The 24785-nt window shown below is 39.6% G+C and overlaps 2 long non-coding RNA genes across 3 annotated transcripts; both read right to left on the reverse strand.

Annotated features, from left to right (window-relative positions):
* Positions 1 to 15424: 15424 nt before the first annotated feature.
* LOC106025745 (uncharacterized) lies at positions 15425 to 24766 on the reverse strand. 2 transcript variants are annotated; one of them, XR_001199332.3, is made up of 3 exons: positions 24490 to 24766; positions 19459 to 19575; positions 15425 to 15868 (listed from the first exon to the last, which is right to left on the reverse strand). It is a non-coding gene; the product is annotated as an uncharacterized LOC106025745 (long non-coding RNA). The 2 variants fall into 2 exon arrangements; XR_001199333.3 differs by having other exon boundaries at positions 15425 to 15684; positions 24490 to 24764.
* On the reverse strand, positions 17435 to 19450 carry LOC134477813 (uncharacterized). The gene is made up of 2 exons (XR_010050020.1): positions 17746 to 19450; positions 17435 to 17652 (listed from the first exon to the last, which is right to left on the reverse strand). It is a non-coding gene; the product is annotated as an uncharacterized LOC134477813 (long non-coding RNA).
* Positions 24767 to 24785: the final 19 nt, after the last annotated feature.

The raw sequence follows: 24785 nt of genomic DNA on the forward strand, positions 1-24785 counted from the left end.
TATTTTAAGGTTGTGGCTCAGTGCTAGAGTGCTTGCCTGGCATGTCTGATGCTCTGGGTTTGAATCTCTAGTACCAAAGACAAAGGTAAGTTATTTTATATATAATGTGTAATCTGATTTGTAACTTTAATGTTTTGAAAAGATCCGTGTCCCAAAATGGCTTGAAAAACAGCACTTTAGTAGCTGTGACATTCTGAGAGATAAGACATTATCTAAAATCTGGAGACACTGTTGCCTATGTCATTTCTTTTTTTCTCTTTATGTTTCCCAAGGCATGAAAAGTACAGTGGGAGAAAGGGAGTTAAGGAGGAGGGGTGGCTTCTGCAGGAGAGCAGCCAGGAAGGAAGAAGGAAAGTGTCCAGCAGCTGGGGAAAAAGAGCAGGGGCTAATTGCTAGGAACACAGATAGAGACTAAGAGACCTTCCCCCTGCACTGCTCCAGGACGCTGTGGAACATTTTCCTTCTAGGTGATAATTATATTGATATGATGACACAAATTTTAATTTTTTTCTAGATGACCCTCCTATGACACAAATTTTTTTTTTTTTTTTTTTTGTCTTTTTCATTTCTATCGGTACCGGGGATCGAACTCACGACTGCCTGCTTACAAGGCAGGCGCTTATGCCGCTGAGCTAAATCCCCAGCCCCTCCTATGACACAAATTTTAAAAAAATGTCCGTGTTAGGGCTGGCTTTAGCCCAGCGGTTCCTTCCAGTCTGGCTTCCCAACCGCCAGGGCCGATTGGTCCGGTGGTTCGAGACCCGTGGGCGCTCTCCAGTCCTTTAAAAAAAAAAAAATGTCCGTGTTCATCCGAAGTGATTTTTATGCACATTTATGGCACCACAGGTATGATCTGAGGCACCTGTTAAAGGCAGTAAATTATTTATGCTTCTAGCGTTTGTTCTGCTACACAAAGGGGCAAAATTGTGGTCTGTGAAACCCTAAACCCAAGTCACAAAGACATGGTACTAGAGGTTTGGTTTTCAAAGCAGTTTAAAGTCTTGTTTCCACGTCCTGTCTTAGGAAAGACTTGAGCTTGTAAGAGAGAAACCACAATTAGATGTGGAAAATCTGACAGTTTGCTTTACTCCCTTGTTTTTATTTACTTATTTTTAACTGTAAAGTGCATTCTCTGGTTTAGCAGGAAAAGGAAATCCCTGCTTTGCATATTTTCAGTTCTCAGACGGGGTGATTTGCTTTCAAGCTGCAGGGAATCTGTTTATGGAACACGGGAGAAATCTTTTGTAGGTTTAGGAACTAATGCATCCTTGGGAGAATTTCTGGGATTTCATGACTGCTGGATTGCTCCACACCAGATAGAAATCTAGTCACCCCTCTTCCTGAGAACTATGTGACTAGATGGGGGTGAATTTCTGTTTGCATACTGTATTGGTTACTTTTGTCGCTGAGGCAAAATACCCAACACCCATACTTAAGGAAGAAAAGGTTTATTTAGTTCAGTTTGTGGAGGTTTTGGCCCATAATCAACTGGCTCCAAGATAGGGTAGCATGGCACTGTGGCAATCATTCAAGGCTACAGAAGAGAGCAAACGTAGGAGGAGCAAAAGGAGGGAGAGCAAACCTCATCTCCTCCCTTACATTGTGCTCAGGCCACCCACTCTGTGGGGGCGGTAGCCCTGATACCATGTACCTGCTCTCCTCTTGCACAGGCTCAGGATGTTTACAAAGTGAAACCCTGGTCCCCTGCTAAATCACTTATACTTCTAAACTTCTGAAGTTGACACAATGAACAACATCCTAGAAGTAAGGGCATATCCTCCACACCCCACAATGTAGGGCTGCTGAGTTACTTAGTGAAGCTTCTAGAGGGCTTGAGTTGACACAGTGTATTAACCATCACAAAACTGTAAGATGTTAGAGTGAGAAGGTGTTGCCAGGGAAGACAGAGGGGAGAAAATAAACATGGTGAATGAAATAAATCTCATTAAAAAAAAAAAACCCAAGTCCTTACTATCTGTCAGCACTTCAACATAGAAAATAATTCAGACATCCTGTCCTTGAGGGGCTCATGGATAAGTAGACAGGACACGTGGACAGGTAATGAAGGTGACTGCGGCCAGAGTGCAGTGGGCTGGTACTGGAAGCGTGCGCTGGGCCAGACACTCCCTCAGGGCCCGCGGCTGACCCGAATTCTGTGGGACCCGTCTTTAACCGGTAACATGGCTTTCCTGACCCAAGACATTCTCCACTCCTGAGGTGGACCGGAAGCCTGGGAGCGGCTCAGGGTGAGGAGGGCGATGGGGCTGAGGCTGGGGCCTGCCATGCTGAGAAATTGGGCCGTCGTCCACCTCCACCGAGACACTGAGGGGTCCTAAGTAAGATGAGCAGCTTTAAAATGAACCTTCCTTTTTTTCAACTTTACTTTTTTTCTCATGAACATTCTCATTGAAGAAAAGTTAGAGGTTAGAGCAAGGCATAAATAGAAAGTGAAAAACCACCTTAAATTCTAACACACAGAGATAACCATTGGCTGTTTTAGCGTATTTTTGGCAAGCATCTTTTTATGTTTATGATCATTTTCTGCACAAAATTCGACACTTTATTTTTTCATTAACATTATCTCCTGGACATTTCCATAGTTTTTGTAAATAATAGGCCTCTTATGTTGAATAGATTTTAGACTTATAGAAGTGCTGCGAGGGCAGTTTGTAGAGATTCTGTATGTCTTTACCCTGCCTACCTAAATGTCACCACTTTGCTTTCTCTCTCCCTCTCTCTGCCAAATGTGCCTGTTTCTGTCATCTGTCCACTGAGAGAAACTGTGACTGCTAACTAGATGGTAGAATTCATCAAGAGTTTGTGGACAGGCCCAGCCTGAAACACATTGTCCTTAAATAGAGGTCTCCTGCAGGCACACTGCACTGAGCTTGTGAGTACAAGTTTGGACAAAAGCAGAAAGAGAAATAAGGAGGTGCTCCGGGGAGATGGCCTGGAACATTTGTTTCTGTTTTTGATATGAAGTCTCACAGTGCTGCAGGCTGGCCTCGGGTTCCAAGGCCTTGTGCCTTAGCCTCCCGAGCAGCTGAGATTATAGGTCTGCACTGCCACTCTCAGCTTTCTTCTCCTCAGGTGGAACCTCCAGGACTTCACATCTTTGCCTTGTGGGAGCAACTGTGTGTTGAATTCTCACTGTGGAAATGATTAGCAATTTCCAGGTCTTTCTCCTTATGTTTATATAGAAAATAACTATCAACCTGAGTTTCCTTGTGATCTCCGCTAATTTCAACCTGGAGTTTGATCCAATGTTTCCTGACATTGTTCAAAGCCAATACTAAATGGGTTATGCTCATGTCTAAAGTTCTGGCTAACTCATTAGTTTCTACATCTCGACCAAGGAAAACATTACATACTGCCAGAAATCACCACTAATGACAGAAACAAATGCTCTTCAAAGCTCAGGCCTAGCCCCTGTACTTATTCCTCTCACTGTCTGGTGGGCTTTCTTCCCTTTGAAAGCTTGCTTATCCACTTTTAGGGCCATTTTCATAGTTTTTGTGTATTTCAGATTATGTTGTGCACTTCGCAGGAGTAGGACTGTATCATTCTTCTTTTTACATATTCACAGTACTGAGCATACTGCCTTATTGTTACAGGCTAAGTAAGTTCTTGCTTGTTTGAATATATTAATTCTCTACACCCTTTCCCTCCAAGGAGGAGTCATGGAGTCTCACAGCTTCAACTAAAACTGTTAGCCTGTATATTTGTTTGGTATTGCTGGCTACTGTCTAAATGGTTCTACAGCAAGAGTCAGCTTTCGGTGCGAGTTACAAAAGACTAGTATTGAAATAGTCCTTTCCTCCTAATCCTCTCTTAGTCCAGGTCAAACTGAATTTTTTCAACCTTAACATTGGAAGTCTGAAGCTCCAGAACATCAGAATGCGACAATATTTGCAGCCAGTGTGTTTATGGAGGTGATCGAAGTGAAAGCAGATCACTTCCCATCTGAGAAGAGGTTGAGATGCACCAGAATAAGACAGTGTGAAGACACAGAGGAGAAGGCCATCTGCCATCCAGAGAGAGAGAGAGAGAGAGAGAGAGAGAGAGAGAGAGTGAGACCTCAAGGGAAACCAACCCTGCTGTGTCTTTGCAGGCCTTGATGTTGGCCTTCAGAGTTGTGAAGAAATACATTTCTGTGCTTTAGGCTTTCCAGACTGCGGCAGCCTGAGCTGACTAGGATGCTTCCCTTCCCTTGGTTATGAATGGGCTTTCCTAATTCATCTCTGCACTTTTGCATTTGCCAGCTCTGTCCTCTGGATTAGGAAATCACTTTCTCAACGTGGTCGGCTCCTCTTATCCTCACCAAATACCTGCATGGTTATTACGCTAATGCACCTTTATTTTGATTCCTTTCTTTCCCTGTAACCTGAAAAAATTTCACACACTGTTTACATACATAGTTCAGTATCTGAGTTAATCTTTGTGATAGAGACATGTATTCCTTCCTAGTGACACTCACATGGCACAACTGACAATTGGCCATGCCTGGCTCAAATTACTGGCTCTGCTGGGAGCACTCTGTCTTTTCTCCCTAAGACCTCATAAGTTTTGGATGCGAGGCTCTTGCTGGCCTCTCATCTGTCCTGTACTTCTGATTTTAGTGCATGTCCTTGAGTTTTCTAGTCTAAACCTTCAAATGGGTCTCTCTGCTCTGTCCCTCATTTACACTGTATCTCCTGCCATCAGAGGAGGTGCGTTCCCTCTACTGTGCCACATACACACGTGGCAGAGCTAAAGATTGACATAGGCTTGAGCTGCAGCCTTTGGTTTAGAATTAATCCTTTATTAACTCTGGGCCTTTCAGACAGTTCTCCAACTTTTTCAGTCTCAATTCTCAAGGTAAGATATAGTATTTAATTTCTCTTGAGTAATATAAAGAAAAACAGGTTAACTGTGTGCTAGATGTATAAGTCTGAAGAAAGAAATAGTTACTATTACAGTGTTTGGCTTTCTTAATGTTTTCCATATTGTTTTTCATTGTCCCTGGTCCTGTTTCCCCAAGTGCCTGATAAACTCCTCAAGGTCCCAGATCATGAGTAATATATTCATTTTGACTCCTGTAGCATCTATGGCTAATGGTTATATATTGAAAAATTTAAACATCTAACTTCTAAAATTCCTCTCCCTGAGAGTGACCCTGTGTGACAGAATCTCTGTAGTTTGTTTCCCCCCAGGATAAAATGGGGATAAGGTGAACTTTTCTGAGGGGAAGAAAAGGCTAAAGAAGAAGAGAGTAGACTTGAAAAGTAAGGGCTTTATTTGGCAGAGTATTTCAGTTAGTGGGGATTATAAATCTTGTGGGTAAATGCATTATCCTTAAGCTAAGACAACCCAGCCGTACTTGACCAAAATATTGCCAAGTTTAAAATTTGAGTTTAGCATTTGGCAGCTGTGCTTGGATACTTACTGTTCAGTCTTAGAAGCTATTAATCATACTGTTAGAACGTGTGGTTAAGAGCTGTAGTGTGGCCTCTGTCTCTCTCTTTTTGCCTGTTTATAATTGAAGCAGACCCTCATGGCAAGCCCTAAAGCCTGGTTTTAAGTAGCTATACTTGTTTTTAATGACCCAAGATAGACGTGTACATAGTTTGTTTCTAGTTAAAATATTATTAAATAAATAGATTTTAAAAATCAGTTTCTCCCTCTGTTATAGTTTGTGTTTGAATGTTCCCCCAAAGCCGCATGTGGTCATGGGGGCAGGCCTTTGAAGGTGGGTGAATCTAGCATTTGTAACTGTTTTGTTGTCTAGCACTAGGATTGGTGGTGTGAGTGCTGCACCCACCCAGGGGCAGGGAACTGAAATACAATATAAGGGAGGCTGTCTATTTTCCTTTTGGCCCTTTGACCCTTTTGGGTGTTGTCACTTGCAGCTGCCATGAATGGTTGCCCCTTAGCCACACCACCCTGCCTTGGAACTAGCTGAGTATGGGCTGAAACCTCCAAAAACTAAGCGAAGTAAATCTTTCCTTGCTTCCTTTTGGGTGTCAAGTATTTTGTCTCAGCAGGGAGAGAAAAGTAACCAAGATGCTGTCCATCATCCCACTTTCCCTATCCACTTGGTCTCACTTTTTGACATACAAACCAATTTTGACCAACACACACCATAAATATGGAATTAAAAGTACTTTATTGATTTTTTTTCTAGTTTTTATTTTTATTAGTAACTGCTTGCATTACACAATGATTATGCCCTTTGTGTGGAGCTGGAACGTGTACATAATGCATCATTTTTTATCCCCTTTCCCTCCCTTCCCTCTTCCCTTCATCTCTTGATCCCATTCCCATTTGAAAAAGATCTAGCTCCCTTATACCTATTAACTATCTTTTATTTTGCTTTTTATTTATATTTTGGGTTTCTCATATAAGAAATATACTTACATGCTATACTTAAGCCTGTGTATCTGGTTTATTTCACTTAACATTATGGTCTCAAGATGCATTCATTTTCCTAAAAATGGCTCAAATTTGTTGTTCTTTATGGCAGAGTAGTGCTCTGTTGTGTATAAATACCACATTTTCTTTATCTGTTCATCTATTGATGGACACAAAGGCTGCTTCCAAGATTTAGCTATTATGAATTGTATCACTATAAATAAGGTGTGTGTGTATAACTGTAATACGATGTCTTTAACTCTTTCCGGGAAATACATAAAAGAGGAATAGTTGGGTCAAATGGAGTTTCTAGTTTTAGTTTCTTGAGGAATCTTCATACTGATTTGTATGAGGGTTGTATTAGTTTATATTCACCGCAATTTGGAAAGTTTCCTTTTTCCCTGCAATCTTACCAGCATTTGTAATTATTTAATTTCTTGATGAAAGCCATTTTTTTTCTAGAGTAAGATGGAATCTCATGTTGTTTTAATTTGTACTTTTCTAGTGAACAGTGATGTTGAACATTTTTTTTTTTTGTCTTTTTCCTTATAATCGGTACCAGCGATCGAACTCATGACTGCCTGCTTGCAAGGCAGGTGCTTACGCCGCTAAGCTAAATCCCCAGCCCCAGATGTTGAACATTTTTCATGTATTTATTTTATTTTTTATTTTTTTAGAGATGGGGTCTCACTATATTGCCCAGGCTGGAGTGCAGTGGCTATTCACAGGCGCGATCCCACTACTGATCAGCACGGCAGTTTTGATCTGCTCCGTTTCCGACCTGGGCCGGTTCACCCCTCCTTAGGCAACCTGGTGGTCCCCCGCTCCTGGGAGGTAACCATATTGATGCCGAACTTAGTGCGGACACCCGATCGGCATAGCGCACTGCAGCCCAGAACTCCTGGACTCAAGCGATCCTCCCACCTTAGCCTCCCGAGTAGCTGGGACTACAGGCGCGCGCCACCACGCCCGGCTATTTTTCATGTATTTAGTGGGCATTTGTTCATCTTCTGAGAAGTGTCTATTCATTTCATTTGCCAATTTTTTTTACTGGGTTTTTTATTTGGAGGGATTTATTGGTTTTAAATTCTTTTTATATTCAGAGTAAAGTCCTCTGAGGAATACCTGCCAAAATAGTTTTCCATTCTTCAAGTATCTTGTTTGTTTTCTTTGCTGTGCTTTTATATGATTCCATTTGTTGATGCTTGGTACAAATTCTTGTGTAATTAATGTTCCATTCAGAAACTCCTTGCCTATTCTTGTGTCTTCAAGAGTTTTATCTGTTTTACCTTCCAGCAGATTGTTTCTAATTGAATAGTTAGATTTTTTATCCGTTTTGATTTTAGTTTAGTACATGGGTGTGAATCATGGGTCTAGTTTCAATCTTCTGCATAAAGAGAGGCATTTTTTTTTTTTTTTTTTTTTTTGCCTTTTTGCTTTTTATCGGTACCGGGGATCAAACTCACGACTGCCTGCTTGCAAGGCAGGCACTTATGCTGCTGAGCTAAATCCCCAGCCCCAAGAGAGGCATTTTTCCCAGCACCATTTATTAAAGAGACTATCTTTCCTGCAATCAAAGATCAGGTAGTTGATTTTCCTTGTGGTTATTTTTTACATCCTCTATTCTGTTCCATTGATCCACATGTCTGTTTTTGTGTCATTACCATGCTGTTTTTATATTGTAGCTTTGAAGTATAAATTCAAATCTGGGACTGTGATGCCTGCTACTTTACTTTTGTTACCCAGGGCTAGTTTTGCTATTCTAGGTCTCTTCTGGTTCCATATGAATTTTAGGATTGGTTTCCATGAGGAGTGCTGTTAGTATTTTGATTGGGACTGCATTCAGTCTGTATATCAGTTTTGGAGGTATGGCTTTTTTTTTTTTTTTTTTTTTTTTTTTGTCTTTTTGAGACAGGGTCTTGCTATGCAATTCAGGCTGGCCTTGAGCTCACTTTGTAGTCCAGGCTGGTCTCAAACTTCCAACGATCGTTCTGCCTCAGCCTCCAATTACAGGTATGCATCACCACATCTGTCTGAGGTATGGCCATTTTATATTGGTTCTTTCTATCTAGGAATGGGGGATGGATTTATATTTTCTTATGTTCTCTTTGATCTGTTATTTAAAAGTACTGTAGTTTTTGTTATAGAGGTCTCTCACTTCCTTGGTTAGGTTAATTCCTAAGTATTTAATTTTTCTTAATGATATTGCTTTCCTAATATCTTTCTCAGTGAATTAATTGTTGGTGTACAGGAATCAATTCTTCTTTCATCTGAGAGACTATTTCTAGTTTGAATTCCTTCATGGCTTCCAATACTTGCTTCTTTATTTCAGTTACCATTACTTCAGGTATTTCAGTCATGTGGCATGTATTTTCTTCTATGCACATGGCTCCTGGGCTTTCTTGGGATGGGCTGGATGTTTGAGATTGCATTTTAGACTTTCGTTTTGTCATTTTCCTGTATTTGGAAGCTTCAAGTGTTGTTCCAGGTGTGGGAGAGAGACCCACCAGCTGGAATCTATGGGATGCAATGGAAGCCGTCCTCAGAGGAAAATTTATTGCTCTGAGCTCCCACACCTTCTAGATCTAGAGAAATCACTCCTAAGGTTCATCTGGAACCAGAAGAGACTAGGAAGAATGGGCTCTACCTGTGTCCTTGAATACATACAGTTTAAATCAGGAAACTTGTCATGATATGCTCCTCCAGAACCAACAGTGCAACATAGCAACATTTAGAGAAACCTACAACGCCACATATTGTCATCTTAAAAATAGTTGTTCAAGTTACAAAATTAAAGCATATAAAGTGGGCTTTCAAACAGTGAGCCTGCAAACAGTTCTGATCAGTGATCCAACAAAACTCAGTAATATGGTTATCTATCTTATACACTTAAATATACATGCAGTTATGTCCTTTAGAGCACTTTCTTTTCCTCTCTTTTGTACAATGGCCTTTACACATTTTGGGTTTTATTACTCCCACAGTTCTTATTACTTTATTTTTAATAGAGTAAAACCAAATGTGACATAACAGAACAGAGTCAGTCAAATCAAAAGGATGGACATAATACATAATGTAAAAACAAAATACAAGGTGATCAACAATGGTTACCATAATGCCTCTTGCTATCTTAAAAAGAATTGCTTATATCATCAGTTATAATAAAATTGAACAAAACAGTAAAGAATAAAACCAAAACATTGGAGACATTACAGGACTTCAAAAGAAGATAATAGTCAACCAGAATGGGTGTCATAATGAATCTTATTGTCTTCACAGTTGTTGCCTATACTTTTGAACTTGGTACTATCAAGCAAAACAGAATAGAGTAAAATCAGTCAAAACAAGATGGAGAGAGCAATACAGGGTTTCAAATCAAGTTAATAGGAAATCAAAGTAGGTTACTATAATATATCCTGCTATTTTTTATTTATTTTCCCCTTATTTAAAAAGATAAAAATAAAAAAAGTAAATAATAAAAAAGGGAGATTGAGATAAAAGAGGGCATAACAACAAAACAGTGCAGGTCAAAACATAACCATTAGGGGTGGGGATTTAGCTCAGTGGCATAAGCACCTGCCTTGCAAGCAGGCGATTGTGAGTTTGATCCCCGGTACCGATAAAAAGGAAAAAGAAAAAAAAAATCTAAAAAAAAAAAAAAAAACCTCCAAAAAACAAAAAACAACCATTTAAGCAAAATAGTGTTTCACCACAAGATATCCTGACATAAAAGTAGGTACCATAGTGTCTCTTTCCTTGAAATCTTTGAGTATAACTTCGTATACTATAGCACCAAACATATCGAGACAATGTAAAACCATTCAAGAGAATGACAGTATTACAGGGTATTTAGGATCAACTATCAGAAAATGAACAATGGTTTCTGTATAATCTCCTTGTCTATAATTTTTTTGTTTATATTATCACATATAATAAAATCCAATAAGATACAACATGTTAAGACCAATGGAGATAAAAAAAAAAAAAGACCGATGGAGACAGAAGAACAAAAGCTTGATGGGACTTCAAAGCAAGATGATACTAAATCAGCACTAGCTATTGTGATGTCTTGTTTTCTCCAAAATAGCTGTTCCTACCATCCAACCTTCTCTGTCTCATTTCTGTTGAGCTCTTTTTCTGTCATTAGTTGTCAGTTTGTCTTCTTCATTTCGCTTTCTGCTCCATTCATTGTGGCCTCTCTGCCACTGTTTCTGGAATCTTGGTATTTTTCTTTTTTAGCATATCCTGCAGTATTCTCTGTAGAGTTGAACTGGTGATTGCAAATTCCCCTAGTTCCTCTTTTGAACTTGGTACTATCAAGCAAAACAGAATAGAGTAAAATCAGTCAAAACAAGATGGTGAGAGCAATACAGGGTTTCAAATCAAGTTAATAGGAATTCCCCAAGTTCAAAAACAAGGAAGCACCTTGTTTTTCCATCAATTTCTAGGGACAGTTGTGCAGGATATATCAATTTTGGCTGGAGGTTATTATCTTTCAAAGCTTGAATTATTTCCCCCCCATGCTCTTTGTGATTTGATGGTTTGTGCCAAGAAGTCTGCTGTAATTCTGATGGGTGTTCCCTTGTAAGTGATCTGTTTCTTGTCTCTAATGGCTTTTAATATTCTGTTCTTATATTGGATTTCTGGAATTTTGATTATTATATGCCTGGGTGTAGCTCTGTTTGGGTTGTAGGTGGCTGGGGTCCTGTATGCCTCATACATCTGTGTATCTTTATCTTTTGCTAAATTAGGGAAATTCTCTTAGATTATTTCTGTGAGTAGCTTTTGTAGTTCATTTGTTTGTGTCCCTACTTCTCCTTTTATGTTCTTGATTCTTAAGTTATAGATCCTTCTATCATCTTCTAGCCTTTGTATTATTGCTGTTTGTTTTCTTGTTATTTTTAAGAAGTTTTTCATTTCATGCCCCCACATTACAAATCTGCCCTCCAGTTCAGATAATCTATCCTTAGTTTCTTTCAACCTGTTATGCCAGCTTTCGATAGAGTTTTTAGTTTCCTGGTAATCTCTTTGAACCTGCTTCCCGTATTCTATTTTTCTCTATTTTCTCCATGAAACAATTCTCCCCTTTTTTTCTGTTCTTCCATTCCACCATCTGTATTTTCTTGGGCGGTGCTTAGCATTTCTCTAACTATTCTACTTATATCTTGCTTTAGGCCATTAAATACTTCACTATTGAACTCATCTATGAGGCTCCGGAGATATCGCTTTATGTCTATTGGTGCCATGTCTGATATTGCATGTTTTCTGTCCTCATTCTCCTTTGCATTTACCTTTCCTGGATCAGTGTTCTCAGGATTGGGGACTGAGGACCCTTTCTTGTTGTTCCCTCTTTCCACACTTTTTGTTCCTTCCATACAAGTGTATATAGGAGGCCCAGTTTTTATCTTTGTTGGTTACAGTTTGTTTGAATCCGCTAGCTAGGTGTTCCCACCCACTGCAGTGTACTAGGGAGACACAGACCTGGGCAGCCTCTGCTGGGCCCGCCCCTCCAGGTCAACCTACTGAAGGCTTCACTGCTAGGGTGCACAGCTAGGTGCTGGGACCTGGTTTGGGCTAGCCTACTAGGTCTTAGTCAGTGGCGTCACCCAGGCCAAGTGCTCTGCACCAATCCCAATTGAGAGGGGATTATGTGACTGAAGTCACTGCAGCATCCTCTTCCAGCTAGTCTGCCCGGTCCCAGAACGTCATCTTTTGGAGCCTCCTATCCTATGGAAAGGACCCCGTTCTTCTCACTCACCGCAGGTTGATTCAGGGCTCCCTGCCAATCCCACTCTCAACTCCGCTCTCAGAGTTTTCGCATGTCTGTCTCCCTGCTGTGCTGATTCAGACGCAGCAGCAGTGGAAGGAAATTCAAATTGTGCCTTCCAGAGGCACAGGTTCCAGCTCCCGCACTGAGATTTTGTCTGTTCTAGTTATAGCACCGGGATTGCATTTCCAGTTGGTTTCTCTCAGCTTAGTTCATTCCTGGGTCGGCAGGGTATATCTCCCCTTGCTTAGGGCTCTTCACACTGTACCATTCCTGGATTCTAAGCTGGGTATCTCAGAGAGCCTACGTAGCTACTGTTATCTCTCTGCCATGTTCTCTGGAAGTCTCTGAGAGCAAAGTTTTAATAGCCACAAGATTGAACCCTTGAGCAAAGTTATAGATTCTCTTGTGCGCCTCTCCTCTTACTACGTAAAAAGTATGTCTGACCCTGGCCTGCCTGTTTTGCCCTCTTTTTCTCTTTATGTGAAGAGAAAATATCTTGGATCACATATAAAGTATATGATGTAGCTCATGTGTATAAATAACAAAGCTTTCTTTTAAAAATCTTTTTATCATACCTTTGAAAAGAGGAAATAAAAAGGTCACAGGCCAAACACCAGATTAGCATGAAGTAGCACACTAGTATAAAAATGTAATATAAAGAAAATTCATTTTTGCATTAAGTACAGGTAGTAAAAGATAAAAACAAATAAAAATATCACAAACCAGTGACATATGGCTTGTATTTTCAGCTTTAGAGGCGGCTAAGGCAGGATTGCTTGAGCTCAGGTATTTGACCTCAACCTCTATTACAAACAAACAAACAAACAAACAAACAAAGGGCTGGTGATGTAACTCAGTGATAATGCTTCCCTAGTATGTATGAGGCCAGCATTTTAAAAACAAACCTATTTTTAACTCTGTAAATATTTCCCTATCCCCCTGCCTCCCCTGCCTAGTCTCCTGTGTTGTCTATCATCAGGCTCTGCCAGTTCTATCTCACACTGCCTGTTACACTAGGGCTGGAAGCAGAATGCCTAAGTTCTCAACCTTCCTTGGTAGTATTGGCCCTTTGACTGTGGACAATTCTCTTTGTATCTGAGTCAGTGTCTCTCTCTCATTCCAATGAGCAATAAGATCATGCACAAGAAAGCCTTTTATAGCGGAGTGAAATGACATGCCTAGAATTGTAGCACTCTGGAGGGCTGAGGCAGAAGTATCACAAGTTTCAGCCTAGCCTGGGCAATATAGTGAGCCTCTCTCAAAATAAAAACGTTTTGTCATTTGTGGTGGTACATGTCTGTAATTCTAGCACTCGGGAAGCTGAGGCAGGAGGATTGCTGTGAGTTCAAGGTCAGCTTGGGCTATATAATGAGATCAAGTCCAGCATGAACTGCATAGCAAGACCCTGTCTCAAAAATACACACACACACACACACACACACACACACACACACACTAGGGCTGGGGATCTAGTTTACTTTTAACACCAGTATTTGGGAATCATGGCCTTGGACTAAGTGGCCATGATATGATGATAACATGATCATATGATAACTTCCTGAATTCCTTGTCTCTCATGTTGCCTTCTCTATCCACCTTATATGTTGGAATCCAACAATTTTTCTCGTTGAAGGAATCATCAGGCAAATGGATAGATATATATTTCTCTGAGCTCACCGAAGAATTGAGCCTAATAATTTTGCGCTTAATAAAGGGTGAATATATACGAGTCAGAAGATGAGCTGGCATACACTTATATTTAGGAAGTCAGCTAAGAATCTGTCACCTCTTCTTTCTTATAGTCTTTGGTCTGCTGTTCAGCAATCTTAGCCAAACCAAAAGTGTGCATTTACCAGAAACTTACACTCCTCAGGGCCAGAGGAATTTTGTTTCTTCTGCAGCCAGTGATGATGGTGGTACTAGGTGTGGGTCTCTTCTGCCAAGAACTGCTTGGAAAATCCATCATAGGCCCAGGTGGATGAGTTAGAGCAGACACCCTTGCTACACACACACACACACACACACACACACACACACGTGCACACACTTAGCACTTTGTTCATGCTATGTATACACAGATGAAATCTTTTATTAAAGCATTAAGGCATTTTCAGAAATTGCTTACAATATAGGAGGGATAAGTGTGATTCACTTTGGACATTCCGTGCCATGTGAGACTTGGTTTTTCAGTCTCTTCCATCCTCACGACCAACTGGGGCTTCAAGTATCTTGGTCCAGCAGCCTTACCATTTCTAGGGAGAGGAGATGTGGGTGACACTGACATCTAGCTACAGTTGTGGTCAGGTAAGGTAAGTATGAGTGGGTGCATACACTTGCTGTTCACTACCTTCTTGTCTCCTGTGTGTATACTTACGTATGTTTGTGGGACTCTGAGGATAGGGCTGTGGTGGGCTCCAGCTCCCTGACTGTGGTTAATGTGTCCTCTAGTTGGAGTTTAACCTTCCCATCAGTAGAGTAACTAAGCTTTAGTTTCTTTTTAGTTGGCTTAATAAATGAACACATTTCTCAAAAATAGACATTAATTTTCTTGGCTGCGTCTTAGTTTAAATTTGGATTTCTATTTCCCCTATTAATACAGTTCTGGTTCTGCCTTTGGGAAAAGTGGTGCTCATGGTTATACTGAGACACACCTCTTTTTCCTGGGCTAAGCAGACATGCTAAAGGAGATTTTCATGTTTATTCTCTTCCTCTTGCTGCACCAGGTGCCACTCTTTATTATAAAATATCTTGATTCAAAGGGTTTCTGTCTTACCCAAAGAACACAGGGCGTGTTGGCAGTTATGTTAGTTACTTTTCTCATTGCTGAGACAAAATACCCCACATCCTAAGTTAAAGGTGGAAGGGACTGAAACGTCACAGTTCATAGAAGTTTCAGTACATAACTGGCTGCCTGAAGGCAGAGTAACAGAGCAGACAAACCAGAGGTGAAACAATCCAAGGATGGGCAGAAGGTGGCAAAGTAAGGTACCAGTGCAACTTTCTATCCCTTATATCTTATCCATGCTTCTCAAGGTGGGTGCACTCACACCCTTCATCCTAATGCCTTTGAGCCTAGCATTCCACCATGAAGTAATTAATCCCAGCCTCACATACTCTAGATCCCACCTATGACTATATGAGGCATTGGGGGAGACACAGAGAAGCAAACCGTAATACCAGTTAAATGTCATTCTACTATCAAACTTGTTGTGAGAGAAAGGCTTTGGGAAAATAAGTGATTTTTAAATATGCAACGATTGGGTCTTTTTTTCTTTTCGCTGAAGAATCTTTATTATATAAAACAGAAGTGCACTCTGGCTGCGCCTTAAGCAAGAACACCACAGCGTCAGTTCCTACTGTGACAGGATCATTCCAGAGTTTTATTACTCTTTCCACTTCCTTTAAAGATGGCAACAGATCTGAACCCCAGTTGGTGCTGATGTCTGATCAACAGGGCATGAAGGTCTGAAGAACTGGAGCAGTGGCCCTGGGAGCTTCTTATCTCATGGTTTGCCAGGATTCACCTAAAGAATAAAGTGAGGAAAGACTGCTAATCATGATGCAGTTTTCTGCACACAGACATTACTACGGAGGAGTTGAAGCAACCAGATTCTTGGGGATTATTTGAGTGTTGAGTTTGAGAGAGAGTTAAGATGAACAGGATGGAGCTTTGGTTCTGCTTTCTTCTCCTTTTCCACAGTGCCAATCCTGGGTGGACAGAAAACATTCCCAGTGAGGGCGTGGATGTCAAAGCTAAAACAGGACGTTCTGCCTCATTCTGAGGGGTCACAAGATCTTGCTTTCAAATTTCAACTGGTTTCACTCCCAAATTGAACTACTAACTATGAAATATACTCTTACCTGAGCCTCTTATACAGAGAATATAAAATGTTTCAGGAAAAACACATTTTAAACATGAAATATCTGCTATATTATTTAGTTACTATCTTATTTTTTAGCAGAATTACAATTAAATATATTAAAAACTTGGTCTATATATCTATTTTCAGGTTATTTATTTATTTATTTTTGTCTTTTTCATTTTTATCGGTACCAGGCATCGAACTCACGACCGCCTCCTTCCAAGGCAAGTGCTTATGCCGCTGAGCTAAATCCCCAGACCCCAATTTTCAGGTTATTTAACTCTTGAATCTTTAAGCTTATCTATTTAAGTACATTATTTTATTTTATTTTATTTTTTTTGTCTTTTTCCTTTTTATCGGTACCGGGGATTGAACTCACGACTGCCTGCTTGCAAGGCAGGCACTTATGCCGCTGAGCTAAACCTCCAGCCCCTTTAAGTACATTCTTGACTCATCAACAAGTGTTTGACTTTTACATTTTTCCCCTAGAACTTTTCAATGTATTTCAATAATTTCAAGGGTAGTTATTGAGTTCTAAATAAAATTTTGTGTCAATATAAAAATTAAAAGTTGTTGCTTGGTTATTCACATATGAGTAAAAGAGAAATATATAAATTATCATAGCAATGAAAGTATAATCTTTATCTTTCAAAGACACAACTACTAATGCGTATCTTTTTCCTTAATATTTTGGAACTTCATTAGGGCTAGTGGATGTTCCAAATAATATTGAGCAGTTTGAAATAGTGGTTTTAACTGTGTTTATCTTTCTAAGAATAACCATAGGCTTACCATTTCTACCTTAAGCCAGAGCATTCTGGAAAGAACACAGTTGTTACAGCACATTATTTATAATTAAAAAAAATGTTCAAGCAGAAAGAGATAATTGATTTTTAAAAAGATGAATGTTTTGTAAAATATCTAAATTTGCCAAAAATCACTTTAAATTACTTCATAGCACTTATCCTATGTTTAATAAGTACAAATCAAAAGATTTACTATTTATCTACTTTATGATTAGACTAGTAATTCCCAAGTTTGAGCTATGCAGCTAACTATGTAAAAGGAAGAAAATTAGCCCAGCTCAGTGGTACATGACTGTAACCCCAGCTCTCTGGGAAGCTGAGGTAGGAGGATGAAAAATCTGAGCCCAATTTGGGCAATTTAATGAGAATTTTTTTTCTCAAAATAAAAAGACTGAGGAAGTAGCTCAGTGTGAAGGCCTTGGGTTCAAGCTCCAGTACTGAAAGAAAAGAAAAGAAAAGAAAAAAAGGAGAGAGAAAATTATTGAGGATACCCAGAGTTGATCTATTTTTTTTTATAATTTGTATATACTTTGAACTAAAATACCCACACAAAACCTAAGTACATTTGCATATTAAGCACAAACAAAATTGTACACACAATAAAATTAAAATGGCTAATATTAATTTAATGTGTGGTTGGTATTCTGCTGAAATTGAAGAGCATATGATGAGATTAATAATAGAAAGATTTAGTCACTCTTTTTCTTGTTTTTAATTCTGAGCACAGTAGCTTCTCATCTGGATCATTGTCATTGTTGTCGTTGTTGTTTTTAGATTTTAAAAAATGACAATTGATTGGCAGGTCACTCAGTTTAATTGTTCACTAAAAAACAGAAGAGAGAAAATCCTGCTAAGAAGCCCTTATTGTATATATACTTTACATAGACTGCTTGTGTCCTATGGTAAGATGCTGTACCTGCAGGCAGAATCAAATAGCACGTCTCCTGACAGTAGGTGAACATGGGCTGTACAGGTAGGCAGATTCACAAACATCCTTAAATTATCTATCCCATCCAGGTGTGCTGGTGCAAGCAGAGGCAGGATAGCCAAGAGTTAAGACCAGCCTGGACTACAGAGTGAGATCCTGTCTCAAAACAACAACAACAACAACAAACAAAAAACCAAAAAACAAAACAAACAAAAACCCAAAACTAACCCATGACAATTCCTGACCTATCACAAATCTCTATTTCCATTAATATGAAATCTTAGTTTGTTCAGCAAACCAAACTATCATTTGTCATATTTGGCACCAATGAAATCTTTCCATGTTTGAGTTCTCCTTAATTATGTTCTAAAAAAATACTTTATTTTTAAAAACTGATTTGACTTCAAAATATCAAGCCACATCTTGACTTACTATTTAATAAGAAATTTAAGAAATGTAAAGACTTATTCATAAAAATGTCATAATTGCAAAAACGTAACTGCAAGAATAGCAGCTAGTTGTATATTCATAACTGTTGGGAAAAAGTCCAAATTGACAACTGAATTTTCTAAACAGAAATAAGAGATGGTAATGCAAGGTTATGTCTGACATTTTGATTTTAGACTGCACAAATCTAAGCACAGCTAGACAGGCTACCAACACACTGCAAGCCAAACTATGTCATTTCAGATGATTGTATGTGGGGTTGGGGTTACAGTACTGGCTTGTACTGAAGCCACAGGGCACGATTTGGAAGTAACAGAGCCTTCCAGATGATAAGAGATACACATTTTATTAAATCTTTAAAGCTTAACATAAAAACAGAAGGCAAATGGAAAGAAAGTGAAAATTATAGTAGAATGAGGGACCTCAGAGATTCCATTGGTTGGGAAAACCTTAGGTTTGGTCATATAAATAAGATTTCTTTGAGAACTATGTGAGCTATCAATGCCAAAAATCATTAGCAAACAAATATAATGGGAAAAATCTGGGTTTAGTGCATCATAAACAAAAATTAGATTATGTCTACATAGCAGAGAATTCCCACAGTGAAACTCACTAATCAGAGATTATAGAAAAACAACTGCTCCTTGTATTCAACTGGAAAAAGCACAAAACAATCTAATTCTTTCATGAATGTACTAAGAAAGAGCTGTCTTTGGTTCTAAACACTGCTTGTGTGGCCTGGGTGTGTGTGTGACAGGGGGTGGGGTGGGAAAGGGAGCCCATCTCTGTGAAAGAGGCTGGAGCCCTGGATTGGCACCCTCTGCCGAGGGCCCTCTGGGCAGAGAGGCCTGGAAATAGTAGTGAGACTCGGTTAAGGGTGGAGTCCCAGTACATACAGCTTCTGGAAGACTGGCCCAAAAGATCAAACATCCCAGGAAAAACCATACTTCTTCAAAGATGAAGTTTTCACCCTATAAGCCCTGATTAATGTTTTGTTGCCTAACAAAAAGAAAACAGAGAAAAGATGGTTTCACATGTCAGTAGAGTTCATTTCCTCTCTGTACCCAGATCTGTACCCAGCATCTTGAAGTGTTTACATTAGGCAGAGTAAGGTCTATTAATTTTTATTCCTTGATTCCTATTTTCTGAAATTTTAAGATCATTTTCTAGTGGAAAATACCAACTTTTGGATGTATCAATCAGTCAAGTTGGAATGAAATCTTGGCACCATAATAAGTTCATATTTACACCTACTTTGGTTTCCAAAAATTGTCCAACTGAGAGAAAACATTTTGATCAGGAATTTCAGTAGCAAGGCCAAAATCTTCAGTGAAAACGCATCTTCTGTGGGAAATTACAAATGACAACCACCTGGAATTAGAAATAAACATAAAAGAGTTTGATTCAGTTCAGTAGACAGCTATGGAGTGTCTGTTTTGTGCCAAGGAGTAGGGTAGGAGTGCAAAAAATTGAAACATTCATTGAACCCAAACAGAGCACAGCTAAAGTCACCAGGATTTAATTCATGTGAAATCACTGATTTACTTTAAAAATTCTCATGTAGCAGGTTATAGGAACTGTACATTGAAAAATGCTATCAAATGTGACACACAAAGTAAAATTGTATTTCAGGGTATTTCCTTGGTTGCTTTCTTTTCTGAGGTTCTCTTTCTTTACATCAATTGAATTAAACACCAGTATGATGATTCTAACTAGACTGGTTTTGCACAATGGACTTCAGTCTAGTTTAAATTTAAATAGAATAAGAGCAACAAAGGACATTATACCATATTGTTAGGCTCCAGATTGGGTTACTAAAAACAGATATTTCTTATAATCTTTGGATACTTTGAGTTGGCATGAATAATTAGGACTAATTAATAAATTCTGTCGAGTAATCATGAAATGCCTGTTATTTATAAATGATAAGCAGTTCATAAATACCTATATTAAAATTACTTCTACATGGTTAAATCAAGGTCAGATTTTTTTTTACTGGATGTCTTTTTGTTCTTCCTTATCTGAAAATAGCCTCAAGAGCCAATAGTTGCTATGATCTATGTTCAGGGTGAGATTCAGTTCACCTCATGCTCTTACCCTGTGGATAAACTAAAAACAAAGCTATCAAATTAAATTTCCAATGGCTTCTAGTCCTTGACTCATCTTTCTATCCAAGGCCAGCCTCAAGCCTCTTATTCAGGTGAGCATCTGTTACTCCAAGTGACAGCGGCTTCCTTCTGCCAGCAAGGAGGGTAAGCTGGGTCTGGAGTTTCTTGGTGACCCCTCCTATACTGTTACAGCAAAGGGTGCACTTCATCTCTAAGTACCGTTAGGAACTGAGGGAAGGGCAGTGAATCTCAGGACACCCTTTTGGATGTTGGTGCCCGAGAGGTTTAGAGATGAGGCACAGACAAGAAAGAGGAGCTTGTTGTCAGAGAGCTCTCTAGAATGTGGCTGGAAGTGGCAGAGGACCATCATTTGCCAGCACATCTGTTTCTCAAGAAACCTCTTCGCAGAGTATTCAGCAGTCCATGCCCCAAAATCTCAGCTTCTGTTACAGTCTTAGAAGATCCGTCTTGTGTCTAATGGGGACAGAAAGGAGAAGCCAGAAGGGCTCCCCTCAGTGCCTCCCCCTTTCCTCCTTGGCGCAACCACCCAGTCTGGAACTTAATCCTTTCCTACCTCTAATGTATAGTATGTATCTCTGAACAATATCTTATTTCATTTTTGTTTTGAAACATATAAATGTAGAATTTTATCAGTGAGAGTCCAACAAGAGACAAGTCACATGTTCAAAATAGGCTAGCTCAAGGATTTTTTCAGAGATTTTTCACAAAGGCATGGGAACTAAACAGGTAGGTGCAGCCATCCAGGAGGACTTAATGAAAATTAGGTCAGTATTGTTTCTAGGCCGGCAAGCAAAGGAAGGGGGGCAGTTATTGGGCTCAGAGCAAGTCATTTATGACCTCCACCTTAACAGGTGCAATGACAGGTTGAGGGACACACGCTGCCTTGTACTGAGGCAGCTACAGGAAAGAAAACACTGACCTCATTTCCTTCTCTGCTTTATCTTTTAGGGCTCTTCATTGACTGAACCTAACTGTAAGCAGAGATATAAAAAGCCACTTGTATATTCTGTTCAAGTCAGAATCAGAGGGCAGGAGAGATAGCCAGAGTGGTTTTAGGTGAAGGATGGGAAAGCAGAGCAAATATATTCTCCTGTTTATAAGCGTTCTACTTCCCTGCAAAGATATTCTTCCAATCTCTAATTTCTTCTTCATGGCTATATTTTGTCAGCCATTCCTAGTCACACTTTCTAAAATTTCAGGGCCTCTTCTAGAAACTTTGTATCTTCTTTGTTTGATCTCCTCCCAGCTTAGCAGTCACTATCTTTCATATAATGTATTTAGTTTGTTGTTTCTCTTCCTCATTAGAGTGTAAGACTTAATGAGGGCAGGAAATTTTGGCTCTTTCATCACCTTTGTGTCCCCAGAATAGAAAATGTTGACACTTAGTAGATACTCGACTAAATCAATGTTGATATGTGGACAGATAGGTCTTCTTCAAGAGTATGGCTTTCTCTCTACTTGTCTTGCTCCTTGCTTGCTGCTGGATTAACAAAAGCAAAATGAAGAAGAGGGAGAAAGGATGAAATGCCTTCTTTAGATTTCTTTCCTACTCATCACCCAGAGATGGGCAGTGAAATGGGGAGAATAGAGTGAACAGGGGTTGGCTAAGCTAGTCTGTGTGGGCCAGTTATCCTGCTGAAAAAGCTTCTTGCTCCTGTTTTCCTTGGCAAGAAGGGTTAGAATTTGTAGCACATTCAGTTGGTAAAGAAACTCGTTCCACTCTTGGTTTTTAGAGTAACACACTCCACACTGGGGAAGAATGAACACTCACTTTGATTTACCCAGCATGGCAACTAACCTGTTAATTGTGGAACACTGTGGTACAGAAATCCTGGAGCTGCAGTCATTTAAGGGTGGCCACTCTGTGGGGCAGTTTGTCTGCAACTGGTATTGCATAGGGTGGGGATTAAATTGAGCAGGGATGATTCATGGAAATTCTCTCAGAAAAGGTATTCTGTGTTTTGTCATGGGCTAAACTGGGAGCCAAGTCATTCTGGAAGGAATGTGTGTGGTGTTTTCAGATGAGGTCTTCTTAAGGTGGAATCACATTTGATTCAAACCATCTGTTTAATGTGACGTTAAACCCAGCATTTTTTCATGTATCTCTCATAGCAGTCAATTCTATTGCATAAATATTTGTTGAAGGCCAGAGTGCCAGAACTAGGGTTACAAAAGGGAGTGATACAGTTATCCCTGTTCTCAAGATGCTTATGCTTTTGTGTATGTATGTTTTCTTCCTCTTTATTGTGAAGTCAGTACTTTTAATTTATAAGATTCTTTATAAGAGGCTGTCAGGGCTGAGCATTATATCAACCCATTTTTATTTATGAAATAAAATCTTCAAAGTGTGATTTGAAAATGGCTACTGCACTGTGTAACATTATTGTGCATTACTGTTGCTGTGATATGTAGATTCAGATTGCAATTCCCTCAGGTTTAGAAAACAGACTTCACAGTGAGGTAGTGACCAAAAATGCATTGGAACATAATAAACATGCTGGAATAGCTAACAGACTCACACTACTTTGTTTTCTGAGATTTAAAATAGACTTTTAATATGAAAAGGCAGCTATTGTGTGATATAGTAAGATATTGGCAATGTTAGACATAACCATTTTTCCACTTTTCTGAGCTGGTTATAAAAATCACACCAGTCCTTTCATCTTTTAATTTGAAACATATTGTGGTAAGCAATTTAGGGATCTTAAAGACAAACATAAGGTGTTCCCCCCACAAAATTAAAATCATGTATTGGTGATACTCTTAACTAGCTACACATGATTATGAACCTTTTGAGAGTGTGATTTGTGACGTGAGTGTATTTTCGTGAGATCATTTACCAAATTGTCCAGTGGTGCATGTTCCCAAAAGATGAAGATATTTTTTTAGGAGAAGGTTCTAACTAGAGGAAAACATGACACATGAGGATCATAAAAAGCCTTGGTAGATTAAACAAACAACATAGGTGGCACATGGAGCATTTTCATTGTTAAACCTCGGGCCAGTTTTGCAGAAAATTTCTTTGCTATGTGATATTTCACACTTTATGAGTTATCTAGCCCTTTTTTAGTTTGTCTCTCAGGATTTTTCTTTAATAAACTGACAAATTCTGTGTGCATTCTCATCAATCAATTAACTATCAACTAACACTGTTAAGTTTTTAGATTCACAATTATGTATTTTTAGGCAATTCTTTACATCTTTTTTCCTTTGTATTTCATTTAAATTCTTTTCATATCCACAGAGCTGCTATTTATGTAAGTATTCTTTTGGTCTGTGCTCCAGTTTTCTTCCTTTTGAGGGCAGGTCACATGTTTGCAGCTGTCTTGTTTGACTCAGGTGATGTCAGTTATGTATCTGACAACAGGAGAAAAAAATAAGAATAGGCTCTGCTCTCATTAACAGAATTGGGACAGTGAGATAGTGAGCTCAGTGGTTCCTTGGGACAGTCTTCCCAGAGTTGAATTTGGTTCTGTTACTAAATATGTGATCTTTCTAGCTCATTATTCTTCATTCATAAAATGGGACAAACACTTTAACTCACCTTATTCTATGTATTTTGGGGGATAAAAATTTAGAGGTAAATTGCTTAGGCAAAGGACAACTGAAGTTTAGTTCACATCGTGTAGGTGCCTTGAAGCTTGATACGATTTCTAAAATCTCAAGCATAAAAGAAAAAAACCCTCCCAACACATCAAGGTGATTTCACCAGGGCCTCTAAGCACTACTTTTCTGAGGGAGACACGCCCTCTAGGGGCCACAACGGAACTTCTCTTGGGGCTCGAGCTATACAGGGTGGCTCAAGTCTGCAGTGGGCATCCGAAAAAACGAGTCCCACAGCCTCTTTCTCGCCAGCAATTTCCGGACCCTCGTTTTTCTGCGAGCCTGCTATCTCGTGGTTACATTTTTTCTGGGAGTGCGCGCTCCCACTGAGATACTGTACAAACACTGCGCTGGGCCAGCATTGTGTGGAACCAGGTCCTACTGGGCTTGCATTCGAAAGAAACGAAGGGTGTATCTTGTGTAGAAGAGTAACTGATGATTCCTCACAGCCTGTTTTCTCATCAGCAAAGCGATGAGCCCTACCTCGTGGGGTCGCTAACATATTCGGCGAGGGAGAAAGGGCTAAGAGGGGCGCTCTCTTCCCGGTTCCTACCGCGTTGGGGGCGAAAAGGACGGGATGGCGCCGTTCCCCGCGCAGGCCGCGTCCCTCCAAGGTCTTCCAGAAGGCTACTGAAACGCTGAAGTTGTTTACGCTAGCTTTCCAGCACTCTAGCATCAACTGTCAGAAACTACCAACTCCTCATCCGGGAGAATAAGTTGAAAAACCGAAACAAAAACAAAAACACAAGAACAATCCCTCCCTAAAACTTTTTAAGCATGTAAAGTACCTGAGACGCCCTCAACCACGAGACGCACATTTCTGAGCATGCGCAGGGCCCGAGTGGGTGG

The sequence above is a fragment of the Cavia porcellus genome, unplaced genomic scaffold, assembly GCF_034190915.1.
Source record: "Cavia porcellus strain 051 isolate PalLab524CR breed Dunkin Hartley unplaced genomic scaffold, mCavPor4.1 scaffold_10, whole genome shotgun sequence".
In the NCBI taxonomy this organism is placed as follows: Eukaryota; Metazoa; Chordata; class Mammalia; order Rodentia; family Caviidae; genus Cavia; species Cavia porcellus.